At 44.4% G+C, this 15,394-nt stretch overlaps 1 protein-coding gene across 2 annotated transcripts in view; it reads right to left on the bottom strand.

Annotated features, from left to right (window-relative positions):
* The window catches only part of galntl6 (polypeptide N-acetylgalactosaminyltransferase like 6), a 1,468,073-nt gene that overhangs the window by 702,634 nt on the left and 750,045 nt on the right, over positions 1–15,394 (bottom strand). The window lies entirely within an intron of this gene.

Raw genomic sequence — 15,394 nt, forward strand, 5'->3', positions numbered from 1 at the left:
GAAGCACCAAGATTGAGACAGTGAACAATTTTAAGCACCTTGGCTCGATAATAAACACAAAAGCTACATCCAAGGATTAAAGGCAGATTAGATTAGCTATGGCTAGAGCAGAAGGGTCTGGGTGTATATGTGGATAAGTCATTAAAGGTGGCAGGACAGGTTGAGAGAGCAGTTAATAAAGCATGCAGTATCCTGGGCTTTATTAATAGGGGCTTAGAGTACAAGAGCAAGGAGGTTATGTTCAGCTTGTACAAAATACCAGTTAGACCTCAGCTGGAGTACTGTATACTGTCCTGGGTCCTGGATTTAGGTAGGCTCCGAGGGCATTGGAGAAAGGGCAGAAGAGGTTTATGGGAATCATTCTAGGGTGAGAAACTTCAGTTATGAAGATAGATTGGAGAACTTGGGACTCTTTTCCTTAGAGAAGGTTGAGAGGAGATTTGATGGAGGTGTGCAAAATCATGAGGGGCCTGCACAGAGTAGATAGGGGGCAACTGTTCCTGCTGGCAGGAAGGTCGAGAACCACAGGCCACAGACTTAAGGTAATTGGTAAAAGAAGCAAAAGCGATGTGAGAAAAAACTTTTTCACACAGCAAGTGGTTAGGGTCTGGAATGTACTGCCTAACAGTGTGGTCGAGGCAGATTCAATTGAGGCATTCAAAAGGGAGTTAGATGATAATTTGAGAAGAATCAGGTGCAGGGCTACAGAGAGTAGGCAGGGGAGTGGCACTAGGCGAGAAGCTCATTCGGACAGCAGGTGCAGCCACAAATGGTTGAATGGCCTCCTTTTGCGTCGCAATAATTCTGTGATTCTGACATCACATAATTGAGGAGCTATGGTGTTTTGCTGCATAAGGGTCTTGATCAATGCTCTTTCAGCACCCAATGGATCTCGTCCACTCAGTTCGAAATCCGGCCTTTCGCAGCTAATGTTTCAGCAAGAGCTAGAGCAGAGGGACCTGGGTGCATTAGTCTTTTCGATATTTACTTGACTGCTGAATTGTCAGGCTATGAAATGTTTAGTTTGTAAAATTGTACTGCTTGTATCACTGCAAAGCATAATTTTAAATTATGCATAAAACATTAATACTAATGTACTCATTAAAAAATCAAATATTTAAACCTTATTATGGCTTTCATTACACAATGTAGTAAGTGTGTGAGAAGAAAGCAAGAATAATCTTTGTAAGAATAGTGATTCTCAGGAGTCGAGAGAAAGCATGAATGTAGTTAAAATGTGAGCAAAAAGCACCATAAGTAATTACATTGAAAACCTAAACAAGAAATTTGCAAACTGCAAATTTGTCTGGCTAGCTCTGACCAGATATTAGTCCTCCCAAGAACAGCCTCATGTAATGAAAGTGGAGGGTGTGACTGGGGGACAGAGGTCAGTGAGTGTTGCATTGTTCCCCATCCTTTCACTATGAACAGTGGAAAATTATGCACAGCCTGTACCTGAATCCCTTATAAAACCTGGAATTTTGGCCTGAAAAGATCTCTGGGCAGGTGGGCTGATTTGAAGCCAGGAAACCCAGAAGAATGGGTTTCCCTGAATGTCTTGCAGGGCTTACTTAAATTTTTTTTTTCCCTGTCCGATTCCCACACACAGGCAGTCTGACTGGCCAGCCAGAGGGCCCCACCCCCACTCGCCGACCTAAAAATTCACCCCTTAAAATTATAGGTTATGACAGTGGTTTAAAGTTTCCCTCTGGGATTTTTAAATAACTCCGCTTTACCAACTGCATCGGTCATAACACTCTCACACAACAAATATCCACCCGACTATTCCAACATCCACAGGCTGTGCGGTTGGGGGGGGTGGGAGAGAGAAATTTCCAGTTAGAATCACAGGGTGGACATTATTGCAACACTGAATGTCCGCTGCTCATTTTATTGTCAAGTGCACCTTGCTTGGATTCTTGATTGATAGGGTAACACATTTCTCCAACAGAAACACGTCTTGAAGCATCAATGTGAAGCTTGCATCATCCAGTCAAGCAGTTCACATTTAGAGGAGGTTGCAATTAAACTTACAGCATGGGTTGATAGTTTTCAATTCATTAAGACTGAGGGCAAGATTTTCTGGCCCTGACACCGGCAGTCATCGTCACGGGAGGGACAGGAACATTTTGAGAGCCGTTAAAAGTCAACGGCTCTCCAAATTTTCCTGATACGGCCATGTCTATACCCTCCATTGTCGAGGCCGGAAAACCCAAACCCTGAATCTTTAAAGAACAGGGGTGATAGCTCTCAGTTTTTTTTCGCAATGATCATAAGGTAAGATCATAAGAAATAATCAGGATTAGGCCATTTGGTCCTTTGAGCCTTCTCCGCTATTCAATGACTCAATTGTGGCCTTAACCCCAATCTCCTGCTTGCCCCGTAACCCTTCACACCTGTGTCGAACAAATATCTTACAAATTCAGCCTTGAGTATATTAAATGACCCAGCCTCCCCCACTCTCTGTGGAAGGGAATTCCAAAGACTAAAGGACCTCTACGAGAAGAAATGTGACCTGATCTCCATTTTAAAAGGGGAGACCCTTTTTTTTAAACCTTGCCCCCAAGTTCTAGATTCTCCCACAAGGGGAAATATCATCTCAGCATCCATCTGGCCAATCCCCCTCAGAACCTTATATGTTTTAAGATCACTCATTCTTCTAAACTCCAATGAGTATAGGCCCAACCTGCTCAACCCTTCCTCACAACCCCTTCATTCCAGGTATCAGCCTAGTGAACCTTTTCTGAACAGCTTCCAATGTAATTAGGAGACCAAAGCTGTGCAGCGTACTCCAGACATGGTCTCACTAATGCTCTGCACAGTTTTAGCAAGACCACCCCATTTTTGTTCTCCATTCCTCTTGCAATAAAGGGCAACATTCCATTTGCCTTCCTCAAGTACTTGCTGCACCTGCATGCTAACTTCTTGTGATTCGTGTACAAGGAAACCCAGATTCCTTAGTACTGCAGAATCCTGTAGTCTGTCTCAATTTAAATAAAATTCCGCTCTTCTATTCTTCCTTCCAAAGTGGACAACCACACATTTTCCCACATTATACTCTGCCAGTTTTTGACCACTCACATAACCTATCTATATCCCATTGCAGACTCTTTGTATCCTCCTCACAGCTTGCTTTCCTACCTATCTTTGTATCATCAGCAAATTTGGTTACAAAACCATTGGTCCTGTCATCCAAGTCATTAATACTTGTTGCAAATAGTTGAGGCCCCAGCACTGATCCCGGCGGCACCCCACTGGCTACAGTTTGCCAACCTGAAAATGGCCCATTTCTCCTGGACTCTCTGCTTCCTGTTAGTTAGCCAATCCTCTATCCATGCTGGTATATCATCCCCGACACCATGGCCTGAATTTTACACTTGGCGGGCGCGCACATTCGGTGGGCTCGGGAGGGGCTGGGAAACAGACTGCTAACTGCGATTGCCCTCCCCCAACCACGATTTGACGTTGGCTGGCCAATTAAAGCTCAGCGCTGTCCTAATGGGGGCGGGCGATGACATAACTGCGGGCACGGGTGAGCGCTGCGAGAGAACTCCCTGAAGGCAGGAAGCTGGTTCAGGGAGCTGCAGACCTGCGTATTGATTAAATAAAGGTGTGAAAAGCTGCAAAAAGCATCACTGTCAAGCACCTGAAAGCATACCTCATAAAAATGCCGTCCACAGATATTTATTTTTATTTTATTTCATCACGGAGATTCCATCTCGCCCTTGGATGAGGTTTGATGAAAAATGCAAAGGCCGGGCCTGGCCGATTCACCCGTCTACCAACCATAACCTTGGATGGGCTATGAAAAGTTGCTCTTAATTGACCCCCTAACGGGCTTAATTGCCCACTTAATTGTCGGCGGGTGCACTCCTGACTTTTGTGCGAGCCTGCCGAGCGAAATATCGCGCCCGACATCATCTCGTGCAATTTTATGCCCAATCGGATTGGGCATGCAACTGCCCGTGGGATGTAAAATTCTGCCCCATGAGCTCTTATCTTGTACACTGTTCTTCTATGTGGCACTTTACCGAATGCTCACCCACACAGTCTCCTGAAGATGGCATCACCTGAGCGGAACTCAAGGCCGGCACTCCATCGCAGTACTGAGGGAGTGCAGCTCTTGTCAGGTGTTCTGCCTTGTGGATGAGACATTAAACCAAGACCCTGTCTGCCCCCTCAGGGGGAAGATCCCATGGCACTATCGCGAAGAAGAGCAGGGGACTCCTCCCCAGTGTACTGGCCAATATCTATTCCTCGACCAACATCAATCAGACAGTTAACCTGATCATTATCACATTGCTATTTCTGGATGCAGTTTTTCCTGCATTATAGCTTCCAACTCATAGAACAGCAGTCACTGAATTTCAGCGTGCAAATGATGCTTGTGTGTGCGCTCACTCAGAAACTGAGCTCCAGGGCACTGTCGACTCCTTCTCTGAGACATATGAGAAAATGGGCCTTTCGCTAAACACCCGGAAAACTAAGGCCCTCTTCCAACCAGTTCCCACAGCAGAACACCCCTCCCCAATCAATTAAGATCAATGGCAAGATCCTGAAAAAGGTGGATTATTTTCCATAACCTGGAAGCCCTCTCTCAATGCTGGCAGACATAAACAACAAAATCCATCATCGCCTCCAATGTGCCAGCTCAGCCTTCCATCAACTGAGGAGTAGAGTATTTGAGGACCAGGATCTCAAACTCAAGGCTAAGGTCATGGTTTACCAGGCAGCAGTGATCACCACACTTTGGAGACTTGAATGACCTACGGCAGGCACCTTAAAGCACTGGAGAAGTACCACCAGCGATGCCTTTGCAAGGTCTTCCAAATCCATTGACAAGAAAGGTCGTCCAACAGCAGAGTCCTCTCCCAAGGCAACATGCCCAGCATCGAGATCAGCTCCACCAGACAGGATGTGTCCTTTTGTATATCTGACACCAGACTTTGAGGCAACTGCTCTACTCAGAACTAGGTTGTAGCAAGAGATTCCCAGAACAACGGCAGAATACCCACATATCCTCAAAGCACCCTTGAAGAGGTCAAACATCCCCGCAAACTCATAGAAGTCCCTGGCTTGTGACCAACTAAAATGGAGAGGGCTTATTTGGGAGGGCAGCGAGCACATCGAGAGACTTCATCAGGAACAAGCAGGGATGAAGTCAAGGCATCAGAGGAAGGGCACAAACCTCCAAACAACCCATCTACCCAGCCATTTTAGCATCACCGGCTCCACGTGTGGCAGATCACACATTGGACTTATCAGCCATCTCAGAACTCATTGAACAGGAGTGGAAGCAAGTCATCCTCGATCCTGAGGGATTGCCTAAGGGAGAAAGGATAAGGAGAAGACATCTTAACAGTGACTACATTTCATTACAGCATTGGCTGTAACGGCTTTTGAACATTCTGAGGCTGTGAAGGACTCTATATCAATGCAAGTTACATCCAAAAGGTAGCACCTCCAACAGTGCAGCACTCCCTCAGCACTGTTTCCAGCATCCGCAGTTTTTTTGTTTTTATCTCTATTACTGAGAATGTCGACCTGGATTGTGTACTCAAGTCTCTGGAGTGGGCATTGAATCCACGCATCCTGACTCAGAAGTAGGGCTGACATAAACGTACATGATGAAAAGAAGTGCTCCAAAGTGTCACGCCTGCACCCTCTTATCCCACTGCTTATAGCTTAACATGAAGCATTTTGGATTTACCTCCTCCTTAACCTTGAGACACCCTCTTTTATTCTGGTGTTTTTATTCAGCTTGTGATTACAGAAGTATTTGCCCTTACAAGGCACTCACCACCATTATTTGAGACTAAAGGAATGGCAGCTGGTGGAATTTTTTTAAATTGATTAATGAATCTGGAATATAAAGCTGGTCTCAATAAGGGTAACCATGACAACTACCAATGATTGTTGTAAAAACCCATCTGGTTCACTCATGTCTTTTAGGGAAGGAAATCTACCGTCCTTACTGGGTCTGGCCTACATGTGACTTCAGATCCACAGCAATGTGGTTGACTCTTAACTGCCCTCTGAAATGCCCACTTATTGCAAAGGAATTAGGTATGGGCAACTATTGCTGGCCCTACCAGCGACACCCACATCCCACAAAAGAATAAAGAAAAAAAAGGAATCATTTTTTTCCCCTCGATTTTTGTACTCATTAGCTAATTACATGGATTAGAATAAAGTTGAACATCCCTTTTAAAACTATATTCATCAAACTATCTTCTACTTTCGTTCTAATGAAGAATTCCCCGGAGGCAAATTCTGCTGATCTACCTAATGAATCGGTATAGCGCTGTCAGTCAGCAGCTAAGAGCTTCAGTCACAGGACTGGCTAATCAATGCCAGCTTGCAATTTGCAATGCTGGTTTATATGTTTATTTCTTCTATAAACATTAGACGTATCCATGTGTGCTTTAAATCTTTCAGATGGGACTTCACAAGATTTAGCTGCGCCTCTTTGCTGAGATCACAAAAGCAAAGTGGCAAAAGAAACAACCACAGCACAGCAAGAATCTGGCAGGCAGTGCCAATTAATCCATGGATTTGTCACAGTCAATTTGGATAATGAAGATGAGGAATGAAGAGAGTCGATAGCTAGATCTTTAGTCTCTTTCTCTCTATGTTGCCAATGCACTGAGAGGATTCCGTTTACTTGGGAGTGTTTCTTTCAAGGCCGTAATCAAATCTCAATATTGCTTATTCACTGTTAATTTGGCAAGACATAGAATACAGTTTGTCTGTTCATTACTGTGACTGCCTAGGGTTTCAATGGACTCACTTCAGACTAAAACAAAGTACCCTCTCCTCAATTGTGCTCAATTTTCCACAATGTAAAAGATCGACACAAAAGCAGCCACACGCACATCACAGAACTCAAGAAGGACACACTTTGTAATGAGAATTAGAGAACATGCACAGATAGTAACAGGCCATTCAGCCCAACCGGTCAATTGGGGTGACTCATCTCTCATCATTACCACAGTAAACACTACTACCATGTATTTTTTTTCCTCTCTCTCTTATGTACTCATCCAGCTCCCCCTTATTAAATGCCAGTTACCTCAAATAAGCAACAAAGTGATTGCTTTTAATACCCCTGTACCTGCAGGAGAAGCAGCAACATAAAACTAATGTAAGAACACATCTTCCTGCTTGCAGTCTTTGTCTGTGAAAAGAGACAGGGGTTGGGGGACTTTGTTCATGAATGAACAGAAACACCCACTCCTGGCATACTGGATACACCCACTCCTGGGGTTACAGAGACACACACTCCTGGAGTTACAGAGACACACACTCCTGGAGTTACAGAGACACACACTCCCGGAGTTACAGAGACACACACTCCCGGAGTTACAGAGACACACACTCCCGGAGTTACAGAGACACACACTCCCGGAGTTACAGAGACACCCACTCCCGGAGTTACAGAGACACCCACTCCCGGAGTTACAGAGACACCCACTCCCGGAGTTACAGAGACACCCACTCCCGGAGTTACAGAGACACCCACTCCCGGAATTACAGAGACACCCACTCCCGGAATTACAGAGACACCCACTCCCGGAATTACAGGGACACCCACTCCCGGAATTACAGGGACACCCACTCCCGGAATTACAGGGACACCCACTCCCGGAATTACAGGGACACCCACTCCCGGAATTACAGGGACACCCACTCCCGGAATTACAGGGACACCCACTCCCGGAATTACAGAGACACACACTCCGGGAATTACAGAGACACCCAGTCCTGGAGTTACAGAGACGTGCACCCCTGGAATTACAGAGAAACACACTCCTGGAGTTACAGAGACACACACTCCTGGAGTTACAGAGACACACACTCCTGGAGTTACAGAGACACACACTCCTGGAGTTACAGAGACACACACTCCTGGAGTTACAGAGACACACACTCCTGGAGTTACAGAGACACACACTCCTGGAGTTACAGAGACACACACTCCTGGAGTTACAGAAACAGACATTCCTGGAGTTACAGAGACACACACTGCTGGAGTTACAGAGACACACACTGCTGGAGTTACAGAGACACCCACTCCTGGAGTTAAGAACATACATGCTTCTGGAGCTACAGAGACACACACTCCTGGAATTACAGAGATACACACTCCTGGAATTACAGAGATACACACTCCTGGAATTACAGAGATACACACTCCTGGAATTACAGAGATACACACTCCTGGAATTACAGAGACACCCAGTCCTGGAGTTACAGAGACGTGCACCCCTGGAATTACAGAGAAACACACTCCTGGAGTTACAGAGACACACACTCCTGGAGTTACAGAGACACACACTCCTGGAGTTACAGAGACACACACTCCTGGAGTTACAGAGACACACACTCCTGGAGTTACAGACATACATACTTCTGGAGCTACAGAGACACCCACTCCCGGAGCGACAGAGACACCCACTCCCGGAGCGACAGAGACACACACTCCCGGAGCGACAGAGACACACACTCCCGGAGCTACAGAGACACACACTCCCGGAGTTACAGAGACACACACTCCCGGAGTTACAGAGACACACACTCCCGGAGCTACAGAGACACACACTCCCGGAGTTACAGAGACACACACTCCCGGAGTTACAGAGACACACTCTCCCGGAGTTACAGAGACACACTCTCCCGGAGTTACAGAGACACACACTCCCGGAGTTACAGAGACACACACTCCCGGAGCTACAGAGACACACACTCCTGGAGTTACAGAGACACACACTCCTGGAATTACAGACTATGGATAGTGTTCAATCATTTACTGAGTGAGGACAGATCTCATTGAAAGATTTTTATGACGTTTCACAGTAAAGCTATGGAGTTGGGCAGATTGTTACTCAGATCTCATAGAAAAGCTATGAGCTAGCACACTCAGATTTTAAACCCTGCTGTTTAGGAATTTTTTTTTGTAGTGACAAAACTGTTTTTGCCTTCAAACTGCCTTGCTTCTAAGGAAGAACACGAGTCTGTGGTCCCGCCAGAGCCTTGACCAAATTCTGCCAAGACAGTGCTAGACTGAGGCTTCAGAATTAACTTGTGAGGAAAACTATTCATGTGTTGTAAATTAGTGGAATCATAGAATCGTGCAGCACAGAAGCAGGTTATTTAGCCCATCATGCCTATGCTGGCTCTTTGAAGAAGTTATGCAACTATTCTATCTTCCCTAGCTCATTCCCCATAGCCAAGCAAATGTTTCCTTTCCAATTGTTTATCCAATTCCACTTTAAAGTTATCATTGAATCTGCTTCCACCATCCTTTCTGGCAATGCATGAAGATTATAACAACATGCTGTGTAAATACATTTCTCCTAGCCTTCCTTCTGTTTAATTTGTCTATGGCATTAAATCTGTGTCCAGTGCTTGCCAATTCTCCCGCCAAGGGAAACTGTTTCTCTTTATCTACTCTATCAAAATCGTCGTTTCGTAGTACAGAACCTGAGTGTTGCTGAAAAAGGCATTTTGTCGAAGCTTTTCCTCTTGCAGTTGTCAGGACAATCACAAGAATACCAATATCAGAGGAAGCAACAGCTTTATACCGTATGAGAAGAGAGTGCAGGTTGGCAAGTGGAGTCTGATTAGTAGAGGTGTTGCCATGGAGGATGCACCAGTGAATGGTGACTGACAGTTAACTGCCAAGCATAGTTTGAAATTTAAACCTGGAGGTTTGACTCTGATTGGTCAAGGCATTGTCCTGAATAATGAGTCAGTGAATGGCCTGTCACTTATTTTGTTTAGCTGAAATAGGCACAATGTGTGTACATGTTATTTCCGTCTGCAAAGAACAGGGCCCTGTGTATTAATACATATAGCTTCTAGTATACAGCATAAGCCTGACTGACAATCTTAAATTGGTTGTCAGCATAATTTTTGGCACACTGTAGGTTATTTAGCAGATGTTGTCCAATCGCGGAATCACATCTAATGTTGGACACTGTTTTGAGTTTTGCAAGCACAGGCTGGTTGGGTACAGTCTGTTCCTTGCCTGTTGCAAACAGCGGCTGGGACATGTTGCCAGTCTTTGGGATGCATGGCCCACATACCTAGCATTACAATGGCACTGAAATTCATATACCACGTTACTCATTTGTGTGTGAGGCAGAATGTCTTTTTAGCTTGACAGCAGCATCCTGTTAGTGGCGAATACCACTCGTGTTGCTACTGCATAGTAGCATGAAACAGCTAGCTTCACCTGTTGCTCAAATTTTTGCCCTTCCAGGGTAATCTGAGGTAGGCGGGGCACTTTTCAGGGCCGAAAGTGACAGCCTGAGGCCAGTTCATGAGTTTGCGCAATATACAGCGCGAAATGAACTTATCAGGGTAGCCATTATCCTGCAGGATGCCTTGGATGTAAAGGGGTGAAGCTAGCTGTTTCACACTGCTACCATGCAGTAGCAAGACGAGTGGTATTCGCTGAGTATTACAATTCAACCCCTTGTCTATGGAGAACATTGAGGTAATGATGACTATTCCCAACAGATCTAAAAACTAGGAAGTTATGTGAAAACTTAATAAATCACTGGTCAGGCCTTGGCTGGAGTATTTTTGGGCTCCATCTCCAGGAAGAATGCTAAGATATCAGAGAGGGTGCACAGGAGATTTATTAGAATGGGAACAAAGATGAAAGAGTTCAGTTACGTGGAGAGACTGGAGAAGCTGGGGCTTTATCCTTAGAGCAGAGAAAGCCAAAGGAAGTTTAATAGCGCTGTTCAAAATCATAAAGGAGTTTGACCATGTGAATCAGGAGAAACGGTTTCCAATGGGAGAACGGTTATGCTGGGATTTTCCATCCCCATCATGGTGGGACCCACTGTGGGAGATTCAGCAGGCCAGCCAAAAGTCCACTGATTTTCAGTGGGACTGGAAGATCCCGGCAGTGGGCAGGGCTGGCAAATCCCGCCCTTAGAAACCAGAGGACAAAGATTTCAGGTGGTGACAAATGAGCTACAGGTGAGAGAACAGAGTGGATGCTGAGGGGATGTTTCCCTCATGGGGGAAATCTAGACCTAGGGGGCACAGTTTCAAAATAAAGGGTCTCTTATTTAAGTCAGAGATGAGGAGGAATTTCTTCTCCCAGTGGGCTGTTAGTCTCTGGAATTCTCTTCCCCAGAGAGCAGTGGAGGCTGAGTGATTGAATACACTCAAGGCTGAGTAAGGCAGATTTTTGATCGACTGGGGAATCAAGGGTTATTGGGGACAGGCAGGAAATTGGAGTTAAGACCATGATCCGATCAGTCTTGATCCTTTTGAATGCTGGTGCAAGCTCAAGGGGCCAAACATCCTATTACGTTCTTATATTCCTTTTCTCGCAGAGAGTTATGATCAAGGATACATCGACTGAAGGAGTGGTGGAAGCAGATTCAATTGTAACTTTCAAAATAGAATTGGATGGATATTTGAAAAGGAACAATTTACAGAATTTTGGGGATAGAGTATGGTGGGATTAATTGGACAACTCATTCAAAGAGCTAGCACAGGTACAATGAACTGAACGGCTTCCTTCTGTGGTGGAAGGCTCTACGTTTTAGTGCACCTCACTCAATCCGTCAGTGACCTAGTGAAAAAGTTCTAAATCATGAATTTTCTGAACTTGCTGCCTTGTTGGGGTCCTTATCCTGGATGAACCAAACATGAGATTCATGTTTGTCAACACTGCCAACCAAAAGAATGAGAGAGAGAGAGAGACAGAGAGACAGAGAGGGAGAGACAGCAACAGAAAGAGAGAGAATAGGAAATATCCACAGGGTCAGCTTTCCATTTGATTACTGAGTAGGAGGCAGGATCAGAAATGTCATGAGGTCAGGAATGAAGAAGTACTCTGATAGCATAGCTTGAAAACTTTGGGGTGTGGCATACGAGCCAATGAATCCAATGAATGGTTCATGGGGTCAGCTTGAATATAGAATCTGCAGTACTTAGGGAAGGGTGCATTGTTTATAATGTGCCACTTTCTGGATGACAGGCTTTTAACTGAGATTCAATCTGGCTCCCTTGGTGAAAAAAGAAAAAAAATGAAATAAAGGCTTGGATTCACACAGGATCTTTCATGACCTTTGGAATGGTCTATAGAATTTTAAAGGCATCAATTAAGTACTTTTTGAAGTGTAATCATAAATAATCCCATGATACTATTTGAAAGAGAGACAGGGCAGTTCTATTGTTATCCTGGTCCACATAATTCCTTCAAACAAAATCTATAAAGCAGGTAACCTAAGAATTAGCCTCCACCTTTGCCCAATAAATGCCACTGACTACATTTCAAAGGCAATTGTTTGACTTTGAACCACTTTGGAGATACTCTGAAGACATAAAAGCTGCTTATATCAAGGCAAGTTATTTTATTATCTGCTATGATTAAGCTGGGGAGTTAAACATTTGTGTACTATCACTGAAGAAAGAGAACTTGCATTTATATAGCACCTTTCGTGACCTCAGGACATTCCAAAGCATCATCAGATTGTCGTAATGCCCAAAACAGGGCAGCCAGTTTGCATCTAGCAAGGCCCCACAGTGATAATGTGATGATCTTGCTTTGACGATACACTTTGGCAACGACTCTGAGGAGCCCTCCTCTGTTCTTCAAAACAGATTTTTAAAAATTCATTCATGGGAAGTAGGCTTCGCTGGCTGGGCCGGCATTTATTACTCATCCCTATTTGCCCTTGAGCAAGTGGTAGTGAGCTGCCTTCTTGAACGGCTGCAGTCCATGTGGTGTAGTTACGCCCACAGTGCTGTTAGGGAGGGAGTTCCAGGATTTTGACCCGGTGACAGTGAAGGAACGGCGATATATTTCCAAGTCAGGGTGGTGAGTGACTTGGAGGGGAACTTCCAGGTGGTGGTCTTCCCATCTATCTGTGGCCCTTGTCCTTCTAGATGGTAGTGATTGTGGGTTTGGAAGGTGCTGTCTAAGGAGCCTTGTTGAATTCCTGCAGTGCATCTTGTAGATGGTACACACTGCTGTAGGATCTCTTACATCCACTGGAGAGGGCAAATAGAGCCTTGGCTTACCATCTCATCTGAAAGATGTTACTGTACTGGGACTATCAGCCTAGATTTCATGCTCCAGTCTGGAGTAGGGCTTGAACTCACCTCTGCTTCAGAGGTGAGACTGCAACAAATTGAGCCATCGTTGACATAATAAGGCTATTATAAATGAGTGTGAAGGATTCCCTTGTTCTGGTGAAGAATTATTAATGATTTTGTCATGAATACTGATTTTTGGAATTTTTTCAAGTATCTTTACAATATTGCCTAGCAACCAGAAGAATTGCAGCCCCTGAATTGATTCCGGATTTGGATCAGGTGCCTTTGGAGAACATCTGCAAATCTCTTATCACCTCTCTGATGTTTTCTCTCTATAAGTTTTGTAATCTGCCAAACCATGCGTCAGTTAAACTATTTCACCCCCCCATGCCCTGAATTCAGGGGAAACATGCCATAAATCTATCTTTTATTTTTATTTGGTGACAAGAAAAATCCTTACTCAACAGGCTTTTTCCTCACACTCAGCATTATAGCTGGCAGGATCAGAAGTGAGACTTTAATTCAAGCTACATATCCAGCTAAGATTAATTGGAGTACAGCAGCACAAGCCTTATTGATTGACCATCCAGCATTCACAAAAGGAGCCTTAGCTTCAACAAGGACATTTGTCATTTCCAAACATTATGATTACAGAAAAGACTGGTACAAAGAGTATTTTATAAATGCACCTTTATTCTAAAGAAATGTGATCTCATTGATGAGGCAAGTATGTCTTTTCACCAGTTCGAATGTTGAAGACAATATCAATGAATACTATAATCAGAACTGATGGTGAGTAGCATGGGTGTGTCATTTTTAATATGACAGGGCTGCACTGTCAGAGGTTTTGGATGAGCATTAAACCCAGCCCCCTGTCTGTCCTCTCAGCTGGACATACAAGAACCCATGGCCATTATTTGAAGACAAGCAGGCAAGTTCGCCACAATGCAAATAGGTATCCCTCTACCTAATGTCACAGAAAAGTGAACAGATTCACTGGTCATTCTCTCATTGCTGTTAGTGGAAACTAGCTGTGTTCAAACTGGCTGTCACATTTCCTACATTACAACAATGATAACTCTTAAATTTGGCAAGTGCTGAAGCCATGGAAGACACTATATAAATGCAACACTTTCAATAGTGCAGCACTCATTGAGGTGTAACTCTTGATTAAGAGCACTGAATCTTCCAGAGTGGGATTTGAACCAGCAGCTTTACCTGACTCAGGGACAAGAATGCTACCACTGAGCCAAGGCTGACACCTAGGAACTAGCAACAAGAAGCTATCAAAATAAAAATCTCTGACACCCACTGCAGACAAAGTAACATTGCAGCATGACAATTGGCTAAAATCCAACCCATCTCCTTCATATGTACTAGCTGCATGTGCTCTGAAGTATAAAGATGCTATTATTTTGCAGTCTGCTTTTGGGAGTACGGTGCTATACTGGGCTCGTGACACCACTCTCCCCTGTACGCATTCCTGTTTGCGGCTGGGCCAAACCAGAGCAAGACAAATGCAACCGCTCACAAACGCTATGGAAAATGAATCAGGAGGAGGTAACTTGGGATCTTCAATTTTGTTTGTTTTTTTTTTACATTCATTCACGGGATGTGGGCTTCGCTTGCTGGGCCAGCATTGTGTTGACCATTGGCCTATTGTATTGCCAGCTGCTGGCAAAATTCTGCCCGAGATTACAGTTGCACAATTACTTAGACTAACAGCAGTTCCCAAAACTTCTACTTAACTAGACTCCCAACTACACACCCCTTTCAGGCAACAGTCTCCAATAGATTATTAATCTATAAAACATCCAGCAAGATTACTACAAGCACCCACTGTTGCTGTAAGGGAGGTATTTCACAGCTTCTCCCTCCCTCTTACTTGACAACAGAACTCCAAAGGCTTTTAACACAACCTTGATTACTGGAACAGCAAACTTCTCCAGGGTGGCTGAAGGCTTTTTCCCACAAGTCTGTTTCACACAGTGCACCGCTCAAGGTCTTACATGGCCACACCCATACCGCTTTCCATCTTTCTTTAAATATATTTCCTCCCTTTTTGATCTGTAAATCCCATTGTTTCCACCTGTCTTTGGAAGTTACTTTTCCCAGAATATAAAAATCTTTGATGTTGTCATTATGGCCTGCACGTCTGGGAGAAACAAATGTAATAACTTTGCCTTAATTATCTTGCCAGTTGTAAACATCTTATCATGTCCCTTTGAAATGCCAACAACCTCTCCCCTTATCTAAAAATGCAAATCCCATTCACACTGTATCTGCTGAGACCTCATCCGAGCTTACCCATCTCCATTTTAAATGC

Source organism: Carcharodon carcharias, chromosome 4, assembly GCF_017639515.1.
Source record: "Carcharodon carcharias isolate sCarCar2 chromosome 4, sCarCar2.pri, whole genome shotgun sequence".
Taxonomy (NCBI): domain Eukaryota; kingdom Metazoa; phylum Chordata; class Chondrichthyes; order Lamniformes; family Lamnidae; genus Carcharodon; species Carcharodon carcharias.